Here is a 12,297-nt window from a genome sequence, read left to right as displayed (position 1 = left end):
GGATGAACTTTTTCTCCGCGCTGGCTCCTGAGTAGCCAGGATTCTAGGTGTAAGTCACCTTGCCCAGATAAGGCAGAACACTTGACAGGAATGTCTTTTGTTTTGAAATCGAGACCAGAAATAGAGCTTTGCAGACTAGAAACAGAGCTCATTATGTCCAAATGTGCACCTAAAGTAATTCCTTCGGCATCCTGTCTAATACAGAGGCAGCTGCACGAGGCTCTTCCCTTCCACCCAAATTTGGGGATATATCACTGTTTCCATAGCTGTCTTACAGGGTTTGTTTCTACTATCTTTTTAATCCTAAAGATATTTGGGATCAAGTACAGAAATTTTAAGGAAATAAAACCCATGGTCTTAATATAGAGTATAAGTATCTATGGCATTATATTTTGTGGTATATTTTTAGGTATCGTAATTATGGTATATCATGTCATATCATTATATTTATTGTATTACATACCTTCATAATTCCAGCATTAAAAGGCCTGTGTGATTTGTTTGGGTTTTTTCATATGATTGAAATTAGTAATTGATTTAGATGTCGGATGTCACAGAGGTTTTGCTAAATTAATTTTCACTATTGGAAGCTTACATGAACTTGAAGATCGCTGTGTTTATAAAGATAATTAGATAACTAGATACTGGGGGCGCTTCGACTTGTTAATCAAAATTATTGAGATGCTTGTAAGAAAATCAACTCTGCTGAATTTATATAAACACCTTGAAATATTTACCTATAGGAATCAAGAGCCTGGCAAAGGAAACTTATAATTTTCCAATTTTATTCATGTAAACTGAGTTTAAATATAAGAAGGAACTCGTTACTCAAATGTCCACCTCTGATCAAATAAAAATGAGTTTTGTTTGTTGTTTCTTGGGTGTTTTTTTTGCCAGTCCTGGGCCCCTTGGACTCAGGGCCTGAGCACTGTCCCTGGCTTCTTTTTGCTCAAGGCTAGCACTCTGCCACTTGAGCCACAGCGTCACTTCTGGCCGTTTTCTATCTATGTGGTGCTGGGCATCGAACCCAGGGCTTCATGTATGGGAGGCAAGCACTCTGCCACTAGGCCACGTTCCCAGCCCTAAAGATGAGTTTTTGCAACGAAGTGAAGCGTCTGAGTTCTGCTGTCTGTGCAGGAGTGGGCCGAAGCCTCCCACGGCACCGAGAGGAGGGCGGGTAGAGGGTCCGGGTGGCGCCAGGCCCTCCCGAGCAGGGCGCTGCTCAGAGTCCCAGCCACCCATCTCCCGCCCCACAAACCCTGCCTTCCCGGAGGAGGGCACGCGTACGTTCCCAGTCCGTGAGGTCCCCCGCCCCTTGCCCGCCGGTGCCCCAGGACCGCTCCCCGCAGCCTCTGGGGTGCGGTGCGCACCGAGCAGCCCAGCACAGGTCCCCTCTTCTCCCGGCCGGCCTGCCGCCTCCCAGAATGCCCGGTGCTCATGCGCTCACGCCTGCCGCCCACCACCGGGCTCCTCCGCCTGCCTGCCTGGAACTCTGGGCACTCCTTGTGTGACCCCCTCCTCCCCCCCGGCACGTAGACAGCGCTGCCGTGGGCCCCTGCCCGAGGCCGAGGGTCTTCCTGCACCCCCTTCGCTCTGCTCCTCGGGCTCAGGCAGGTCTGGAAGCCTGGGGGGGGGGGGGGGGGCACAGGGGCTCTGCCCGCACCGATTCAGCACCTTGCTTCCCCGTGGGCTCTGGCTCCACCGCAGATCCTCAACGGCTTCGGATTGTACGAGACAATCCATGCTCCTGGTCGTGCAAGCCGGGGAGCAGAATTCAGAGGGTGGGAGCAATTGGAATACCCCGGAGCCCCCGGGGGCAGGAGGCTCTGAGTCCCTGCAGGGCAGCGGGGTGCCCTCCTCTTCCCACACCCTGCTGTGACGCCCCCCGCCCGCCCGCCGGCCTCCAGGGCCCCGAGCGCCTCTGAATCCATCCGAAGTCTTCATGGAGTTTAATCGGCATGGAATTAAATGGAGACGTTGAAAGCATTCACACCTTGATCCTCGGTCTCAGCCTCCTGAGCGGCTGGGGTGACGGGAGAGCCACCAGCAAGCAGCTCAGCGGATCTCTACGGTCTGAGCACACACCAGGGGAGGGACTCGTGTTGTGTCCCAGAAGCCAGCCCAGGCCAAAAAGACACAAGTCCTCAAGGCTCCATCTCTACTTAGCCAGCAAAATGCCAGACTGGAGGCATGGCTTAAGGGGTAGAGCCCCCGCTGCTGAGCAGGCAAGCTGATGAGACCTGAGTTCAAGTCCCGGGTAGTGTTCCAGAAATAAACCGATCATGCTGTGGTGAGTGTACACGCACACACGCACACGCACACACGCACGCACGTGGTCGGGCCCACCCAGGAGGATGACTGAGGTGCGGCGTGGTCGCCTGCTCCGTGCCGGCTGGTGAACGGGGCTGCGAGTTCGGTGTCGCGCTCTCCCTGGCTGCCCGGAGCCCGCGCACGCCCGGCCGCCCCGCGGCACCCCGGTGCCCGCGCGTGGGAAGGGGCCCCTCGGCCCTCCTGCTGACGTGGGGCGTGGTCGTTCTCCGCAGGGGGGCTGACCCCGTGTGACCCCGAGCAGCACGGCTGGCTCTCCCCGCTGGCAGCCGCAGCGCCCCGCACACCGCGCGCACCTGCTCTGCTCGGCGTCACTCGGCCAGGACGCCCCGCACACCGCAGCGGGCACCGTTAGCCAGCGCGGCCTGGGGCCCGGCAGCATCTTCCTTCCCAGGAACGGGGCCCCCCACCCCACCCAGCGGTTTTCATGTTTCCCTTTCCCGAGCATACAATGGCTTGTCAATCACCCATCGCCATGACAACCCTGGCTCTCCCGGGCTCCTCCCCCCGCTCCCTCCCACCCCACGGGCTCTGGTGAGGCTCTTTGTCCACCTCCACGTCCCTCCACAGAGCTCCGTCCTCAGAGAGGACCCCCCGAGCCCCGGGGCCGCCCCGTGGACAGCTCCCAGCCCCGCACACACTAATGGCGTTTCCAGCCAGGCCCCCCGGGGCAGCCGTGCAGAGCTAGGACGCATGTCGCGGTGGCATCTGGAGACCGTGACGAAGGCCCCGCGATGGTGTGGCCAGCCAGCGTCCTTCCTGACGCAGCGGGGCCCCCGTGGCCCTGGCCACGCTTGATCCGAGCAGGGACGTGGAGCGCCCTCGAGCTGGAGCCGAGCCTCTCCCCACGTCCGTCCTCACGCGCGTCCACCTGCCCGCTGGCCTCGGCGCTTCCCGCTCCAAACCAGCGCCATCCCCAAGAACAGAGAGCACAGTGGACAGCTTTCCACGCACAGGGCGGCTCCGGCGGAAGGCCCGCCGAGACCCAAGCCGCACCGCTCGTTCTCCCGCAGTGAAAGCGAAGAGCGGACCGCGGAGGGCTTGGAACCCTCGCCCATCCTCACGCTGTGTAGCCGAGAGCTGAGCAGCTCTTTTCCTTCCTGAGTAGATTTCCCTGAGACTCGAGCCCTGCAGACCAGCTCCAGGGACCACAGCCCCCGGAGGCAGCACTGCGACTGTGCTCAGCGTCCCCGACACCACGAGCCCCTCCGCCACGCCGCCGCCACGTCGGGGGCTCCCCAACAAAGCCTCGCCTACTTTCCCAGAGAGGTTTTCTTTTCCCCTACAGTGCCATTTCCTGTACCCTTATCTTTCTTTCTTGAAGTTGAGACGGGGGTGGGGGGTGGGGAGGCCAGAGCTCGAGCGGGCTGGCAAGCAGGACAAGTAACTGCATTTGCCGGGAGTGGGGGCGGATATTATTTTTTTACCGTGCACATAATGACATTAAGCCCATGCTTATGATTAAGACATCTCTCACGGCACAGACAGAACAGCCAGGGGAAAGAGTTTCCAGTGAGCTCACTCGAGAGCCGAGAGTGGCTGGGGACAGTGGGTAGCCACCCACCCTGGGCTGATTGTGCACCGTGGGCTGGAGGACTGACGCTTCACACCGCGCCCCCCCCCCCCGAGGGGCACACGGAGAGACGTGAGTGCCTCCCCACACGGAAAGACCGTGCGCGTTCCGAACTCGCCGCTGCACTGGGCTGAAGGCCGGGCCCAGAAGAGAGATTCTGACCCGCTCTCCTGAGTGCCGAACGGGCTCGTGGATGGGATCGCTGCAGCTTGAGTGTACACGCAGGCAGGTGTGCGCACGAGCACGCGCACACACACACACACACGCACACACGAAGCCATCTCTGGTGGCCCAAGCCTCCTTCCCACACCACCGCAGCACGGAGCTCAGCTCTTCCTCCCGACTTCTGTGTGTGTGGTGTTGTTTTTGTTGCAGTCCTGGGCCTTGGACTCAGGGCCTGAGCACTGTCCCTGGCTTCTCTTTGCTCAAGGCTAGCGCTCTACCACCTGAGCCACAGCGCCACTTCTGGCCGTTTTCTATGTATATGTGGTGCAGGGGAATCGAACCCAGGGCTTCATGCATGCCAGGCGAGCGCTCTCCCACTAGGCCACAGCCCCAGCCCCTCCTGACTTCTGATCGGAAGCGACAGCTCTTGGCTGGGGAGGCGCCGAGCCGGCGGCAGGGCAGTGCTGGAGTCACACACGGGGAAGCACGGGGCCACCAGACAGCTCGCCCACCTCCCAGGTAGTGCTTGTGCGGGTGTGGGCGCAGGGCACACGCACAGTTTCTTCTCACTACAAGCTGAGCGAGCCTGGAACCCACAGCGAGGCCTCCAACCCCAGCAGGGTCCCCCGCCCTTCTCCGAGAAAATGAACTCGGGGTCTCTGGAGAAATGACACGCGTAGACCGTGCCAGCAATATGAACGATCAATCTGGAATACCTCATTGTATCCAAAGATACGTGCTCCAAAGAGAGAGGAGAGGAGGGGAGCAGAGAGGAGAGGAGAGAAAGGGAGGGGGGGCGGGGGAGGAGGGACGGAGAAGGGGAAGGGGAAGACAAGGGAAAAGAGGAAAAGGGAAGAAAGGGGGAACTGCACTATGGGGCACGGCGGAAAGGCGCCGGAGCCCCACGGAGAACTCCCAGCATCCAACAGCGGAACACATGAACCCACAGCATCAAGTGGTGCTGGATTAGAACCTGAAGCACAAAGCACACCCCGGGAGTCTGTGCTGACACAAATAATGGTTGAGGGGACACAGAGGAGGAACAGCCATCGACTTCCCATACGGAATCCCAAGCCCTCCCCCCCCACCCCCTCGGAGCGTGACGGCCGGCCCCTCCTCCCGCGTGGGCTGAGCGGCCCTTGCCTTCCACGGAGGACAGGAGTCAAGGAGGGAGACGGAGAGGGAGCAGAAACAGTCCTCAATACCGTATTCGTTTAAAATACATAACGAGCAAGGAAGCCTGACTCAGGGAGGGCGGGCTGGCCTAGGCGCAGGTCCGTCCTGTGAGCCCTAGCCCTGTCCCCGCTGGCACGTCCTGTGTGACGGCCAACATGGGGGAACCCCCCCGGGGAGGGGTCTCCCCAAACATCTCTCCCCAAACTCTCCAGACGTTCCTTTTCTTCCTCAGAGGCCGACAGGACCTGAGTCTGGGCAGCCAGCTAACCGGAACGCTAGCCACCCGGGGTGCATGCGTGGTGGCGATGGGGAGGGACAGACAGATGACAGACGGACAGACAGACAGAGTTGACTCCCGGAGCCTTCTTGCGTCTAAAGCCATAGGAACTTTTCCATAGTGAGTCAAAGCGTTGCCTGGCTTGACTTGATCAGAGCTGGGATCGTTCCCCTAGCAGTGGAAGGCAGCCTAATATGCCAAACAAATTGGGGGGGGTGTTCTTTTATGGAATCATCAATAGCCCGCTCGAACTTGCCCCGGGAGGCTCCCAGAAGAATAGCTCCTATCTATTTTCCTCCAGAACGCAAACGTTCCCTCAATCAGCAGCCAAATGTCCCGTTTCCTTCCCCTCTTCACTCCACGGCCGGGAGCCGGCGCACCCCAAGATGCACCCCAAGATGCTCATGTAAGACCCATCCGGGTGGCTGCTCCACCTGCTCCTATTGTGTATTCGGGGGGGGGGGGGTCGCTCATACTTTACAAGCAACAGGGATGCCCCCCGCCGTGTGTTTCATAAGCGTGGCGACTGAGCCATTCCTGTACAAATGTCAGGGGAGCGAGCGTGGGCGCTGGTCACCAGGGAGACAGCTCTCGAAAGCTCTCGGCACCGGCCCTGCGCGAGCCCGGCTCTGCCCGTGGTTAGCAGAGGCCTGCTCCCCTCTGGGTGTGTGTGTGGGGGGGTGCTCTGTGCCCGTGGTTAGCAGAGGCCTGCTCCCCTCTGGGTGTGTGTGTGTGGGGGGGGTGCTCTGTGCCCGTGGTTAGCAGAGGCCTGCTCCCCTCTGGGTGTATGTGTGTGTGTGGGGGGGGGTGCTCTGTGCCCGTGGTTAGCAGAGGCCTGCTCCCCTCTGGGTGTGTGTGGGGGGGGTGCTCTGTGCCCGTGGTTAGCAGAGGCCTGCTCCCCTCTGGGTGTATGTGTGTGTGGGGGGGTGCTCTGTGCCCGTGGTTAGCAGAGGCCTGCTCCCCTCTGGGTGTGTGTGGGGGGGGGTGCTCTGTGCCCGTGGTTAGCAGAGGCCTGCTCCCCTCTGGGTGTGTGTGGGGGGGGTGCTCTGTGCCCGTGGTTAGCAGAGGCCTGCTCCCCTCTGGGTGTGTGTGTGGGGGGGTGCTCTGTGCCCGTGGTTAGCAGAGGCCTGCTCCCCTCTGGGTGTGTGTGGGGGGGGGTGCTCTGTGCCCGTGGTTAGCAGAGGCCTGCTCCCCTCTGGGTGTATGTGTGTGGGGGGGTGCTCTGTGCCCGTGGTTAGCAGAGGCCTGCTCCCCTCTGGGTGTGTGGGGGGGGTGCTCTGTGCCTTGGGCAACCTCCTTCACCAGCGAAGCCTCCCGGCAGCCCCTCCCCACCGCCGGGCACCATTCCCGGGAGCTGGCTCTGAAGGGAGAGACCATTACGACCCTCTGGGGTGGCCGCAGAGATTTGCTCTCGGGGCTCACTTGCTTTAAAGGGGCCTCAGGCCTGGCTCCCGAGGCACGGGGGTGCTCCGGGTACAGGCGCGGCATTGTGCCCAGGGCTGCCACGCACACGGCCCTGAGTCCATCGGGAGAGAGGGCTCCGTGCACGCAGAGGGCAGGGAGGGGGAGAGGCGGGGTGTGCATGACACCAGCACTGTGGCGCTGTGACCTTTTCCCTGCATACACCCCGGCGCTGGGTTACTGGGCTTCCCGCTCCTGTGGACAGGCGGAGCTTAGAAACCGATCACAAATTACAGGAAGCATGCACTCAGAAAAAACACAAACCCTGGCCCTGAAACTAGCAACCGGCCCCCCGTCTCAGGACCTCATGCTTTTGCTCACGGCTGGTGCTCTACCGCGTAAGCCGCACCTCCACGCCAGCACTTTGCTGGTTAGTTGGAGATAGACTCTTGTAGACATTTCTGGCTGGGCTTGCTTGGAATCTCAGCCTCCCGAGTAGCTGGAGTTACAGGCGTGAGCTCCCCGCATTGGGCTGCACGCGGCATCTTTCAGAAGCCTTGGGGTGGCAGCCGGGTTGAGTGACGGGGGGGAGCTGCGCTCTAACAGTGCAGCGTGGTGTGCATCTGCATAAGAATTAGGACCCGAGTCTCCTTCAGGAAATGAGCTCATCCTGCAGGCAAAGAGACACTGGGATCTTGGATCAGCTTCAGCACTGACTCGGAATCCAGAAGCTTCTCAGACCGTGACCTGTGGGTGACTGAGAATAGAGCATCAGACAGGTACCACCCCCCCCCCCGCAATTCCCAGGTCCCTCCAGAGAGGCCCACCCCGAAGGACCCCAGCAGGGGTGGGGTTTCTGATGGGAGGCGCCCAGGACGGGTCACCGCCCCACCCAAGGGCCTGGTGCAAGCACCACACAGGCGGCCCAGGGTTTGGGGGTGTGGGAAGGGGCCCCCCAACACCCTCCAGGGAGTCGGGGGGGGGGAGCTGAGCCTGTAGATGACACTTCATCCTCCCTCCACACGGCCACCGTCACCCGACGGAGCCTTCACCCCAAGGGGCCCCAGGCCCTGCTCCAGCCATCCTGTCCAAGCCGCTTCTCACGCCACGCTCCCGCTTGTCCCCTCTTCCGGCAAAAAACAAAAACGAACAAAAGCAAACACAACACTGGACAACCTGGGGGGAGACATTTAGAGTCCCGCCGTCCGTTCCACTCCATCAGGGTCAGGACTGCAGGGCAGGGGCTGCCTGGGTCCACACGGACAGCCTGACTGACAAGGGCCCCGCCCCCTGCCACAAAGGCCCCGCCCCCTGCCACAAAGGCCCCGCTCCTGCCACAAAGGCCCCGCCCCACCACAAAGGCCCCGCCCCCACCACAAAGGCCCCGCCCCACCACAAAGGCCCCGCCCCTGCCACAAAGGCCCCGCCCCTGCCACAAAGGCCACGCCCCCACCACAAAGACCACGCCCCTGCCACAAAGGCCACGCCCCCAAGCGGGCACAGAAGGCCCGAGGGTAAAAACACCTGTGAGCTGTGTCACCAAATGCGAGCACCCCCTCCCCCCTGCTGTCCCTCGGCTGAATTAATTTCTGTCCTTGATCCTCACCCTCCTCCCTCCAGCAATGAGGCCAGTGTCACGAGCCAAGCTCGGTCTTTGAAAATGTAGGTCACGTCTTTCATTTAGTTTTCTATTCTAAGTGACATCTCCTTCCTAAGCTGACAAGAGACCCAGCACAGCTACAGGAAAAGTGGGGCAGTTCTGATTAGTTAAAACACGCAAAACCACCTTCGGCGAGTAACGGGCGTGAAGTTAAAAGACAACAGCCAGGAAATATGTGTAAAGCACATAAAAGCAAAAGGTTGCCAGCTTTTCTATTAAAAAAAAAAGAGCTTATCAACATCAATAAGAAAAAGATTTTAAAATGGAATCACTGGCAAAGTTCGTGAATCCGCTGGAAAAACACGAATGGCCAAGAAACACGAGGCAAATATTTTCTCATTTGTGGATGGAGATTAAAAAAAAATCAAAACAAGGTTTTTCCCTTTTGAAGTTGAAAGTGTAAGTAGGATCGAGTGCTCTTATTTTGTTGGGAGTCAAAGGTGTCTAGCGTTTGATGATTTGGGGAGAATGATAAATTGATTAACCACTTAAGGAGACATTTTGCAGAATCAAAATTTCGCAAAGTGCATCAGCACCTACAAATCTTGCTTCTGAGAGCAGTTCTAAAGAACAGTGACCCCCAAGCCGGGCACCCTGTTTCATAACCGTGATCCCAGGTGCCCAGGGGGCAGATCGAGAGAATCTCAAGTTTGAGGCCAGCCTGGGCAAAAAGCTAGGGAGACCTGACCTCAACTAAGGTCAACCTCAACGATGGTGGTACGAAGCTGTCGTCCAGTATTCCGGGATATAGAAACAGGGGATCACGGTCCAGACCGGCTCAGGCAAAAACATGAGGTCCTATCTCAAAGGCAACGACATCAAAAAGACGGAGGCTGTGGTTCAGATGGCAGAGCACCTACCTAGCAAGCTCAAACAAAGCCCCGAGGTCAGCTCTTAGGTACCACCGGGGAAAAAACAAACGATCCAATCAGAAGAGCGAATGGCTAGCTGGGGGTGGGCGGTGCAGGCCCGCAATCTCGCCACTCAGGAGGCCGAGGCAGGAGGATGGAGAGTGTGAGGCCGGCCTCCGTCCAGTGACAGCCACGGCTGAGTATACGTGCAGGTGTCTGTGCTGCGTACAACAGCAGCACATTGGGGCAAGCCAAATGCCCAGCCCCTGGGGACCCTCCTCAGGACGGAGGGGACAGGAGCCCGGGAGTCTGGGACCACAGATGCGGCCGGCTCGGCTGGGTCGTCCTCTGACCTGGCTAGGACTCCGCCTTTCTGCTGACAAGGATGTGTAGTTACTGAAGCGGCACACGCAGGTTGGTGGTGTGTAAACCGAACGCCAGTGGGGTCCTGCGGCCGGCTCTCCCCTCTGCACCCCCGTGGAGGGCAGACTGAGCCAAAGAGCACAGCTCTCCTCTACCTCTGTGCATCCGGTGCCTGGTGTTCCAGTCCAAGCGTGCAAGCCAGCGGACTGCCAGAGCGGAGAGCTCACGGGGCCCCGCCCGGCCTGGGAGCCCCGACCCTCTCTGGGGTTTCATGTCCAGCCGCACCGTCCCTTCCCAAGGCACCACAGGAGACGTGTCCCCCCCCCCACCCAGCAGGAGGTGAGAGCCCGAAACCCCTGGGCTCTGCCAGCCCCACTCATCCACAGCAGCCATTGCCAGCTCCTGCCCCCAGAATGTTCCAGAATGCCTGGCCCTTCCTTCCCACCCTCCCTCCTCCCTGCCAGGGTCCTGGCACGGTGGTCGGCACGGGGCCTGGGGAAGCAGAGCCCAGCTCCGCGCCCGAGGCTCCGCTCCTCAGTGCAGCTGTTCGCCGGAGGCTTCCAGGCGAAGTGAACCTTTGCTCCATCACCCTGGCGAACAGAGTGAGCTCTGTGTGAAGGGTAACGTCTGTGTAAACCAGGGCGGTGCCAGAAGTGCCGCAGCCCCCACAGAGGCCGGGGGGGGGGGGGCGGGGGGGGCTGCCCTGCCCGGCTCCCAGCTCCGCCGGCCGGCCCTGACACTGGGGACCACACGCTTGGAAAACCAGCCCGGGTGACCATGTGACTTCACTCACCGAGATCCAAACGTGTCCAGTGTACGTCTGCCGACACCCCACCGGAGGGGAGGCATGAGGTGATCGGGACATGTGCACCTGCTGCTGGTGCTCTCGGGGACCACCCCAACACTCCAGCAGCTCCTTCTGCGCCTCCCTCTCCAGGCCCCGGGAGCCCGGCCCCGCCCCTCCCCTGCACCACCTCCTCCCCCTGCGGGCTGAAGTCACCTGCAGCCACCCCCCCTTCCCTCCTCCTTCCTGACTTCGGCTGGCCCCCCAGTCTCCTCCTGGCTAGAAGATCCCCCCCCCAGGGTCTACCTGGGCTTTTCCCGCCACCTTAACAAAGCCCCCAGACTCCAGCTCCCCGCACCCCTGCACACGACTTGTCTCCTTTGCGCTAAGCTAACTACCACTCAGCACGCTAGGTGCCATATTTATTGTCCCCATCCAGTCTGTCACCCCCTCCCACGCCAGCCCCGCCCTCCTGCGCTACACACAGCCCTGAGGTTCTTGGTGAGTGACAGCCGTGTCTTCCAGGGGGAACTGGGGACAGAAGGAGGCTCTCCTTGGGAGGGGAGCAGCACTCAGTGGCGGCCCGTGGCCCAGCTGTCCACGGCGGGCTGCTCTGTCTCCTGGGAGGGGAGCAGCACTCAGTGGCGGCCCGTGGCCCAGCTGTCCACGGCGGGCTGCTCTGTCTCCTGGGACGCACGGAGTGCCACGCAGGCACAGCCAGCGTTACCAAACGTGCGACCACCCAGGCCACGCAAGGGGCAGCCTGCCGCGCCCTCCAAGCTGCGGGGCAGACGCCGGGGAGGACCAGGCCAGATGCCAGCGGGGCACGGAGAACGAGAGCAAGCTACCGTCTGCCGTCGGCTGGCACCTCCCCCCCCATGCCAGGCGGCACAGAAGGCCCCGACAGCGGGCTGCGGATCAACTCAGATTGTCGCAGCAATCCACGCCAACGGGGGGGGGGGGGCACAAGATCACACCCGGCAGTCAGACAACATCCTGGAACCACCCGTCGGGTGGACTTCCAAAGCCTCGCTCCCTCCTTCCCCGGGAGCTGCCTGTCACCCGTCCTGGAGCTGGCCGGGGTCTGAGGGGCCCTTCCCCGCCCTGGGGGAGGGGTGGGGGCTGCAGAGACACCCAGGGGCAGCATGGAGGCCGGGGGTGTCCCGGGCTGGGGATGAGCACTGCCTTCACCCAGTGCCCCCCCCCGCCCCCGCCCTGCAGCCGCAGAGCCCCGAGGCTGCCCGGGAGGCTGGTGAGGGCCTGCCCGCCAGGTGGAGAGGCCGAGAGGGGAGGGCGAAGTGAGTGGTGGGTCCCTGGCTCCCGCGTGGGGGCGGAGGGCGGGGGGGGCGGGCATGGAGGGCAGGCCCGGGCCAGCCCGGTGGGGCGCTCACCCAGCAACCAGCGCGACACCCAGCAGATGGGACGCGGCGGGGGACGCACTGGGGACTCACTGGGACACAGACAAGGCGGGCATCCCCGGGCCGCCTCAGCCCTGGCCAGCCTCTGCTCCCTCCGCCCTCCCCACAGCCATTCACACGACAGACACAGCCCCACGGGGCAACAAAAACTCCAGCTGCCCCCCCCCAGCTGCGGGACTTCCCCCTCCTCCAGCTCCCCCTGGGGGAGGGGGCGGCCTGGAAACACTTCCCAGGCTCGGTGGAGTGGTCAGCCTCCGCCCGGGCCCGGGCCTGGGGGCACAGGACACAGGGCACAGGGCAC

This window comes from Perognathus longimembris, chromosome 5 (genome assembly GCF_023159225.1).
Source record: "Perognathus longimembris pacificus isolate PPM17 chromosome 5, ASM2315922v1, whole genome shotgun sequence".
Lineage (NCBI taxonomy): Eukaryota > Metazoa > Chordata > Mammalia > Rodentia > Heteromyidae > Perognathus > Perognathus longimembris.
This window is presented reverse-complemented; position numbering follows the sequence as displayed.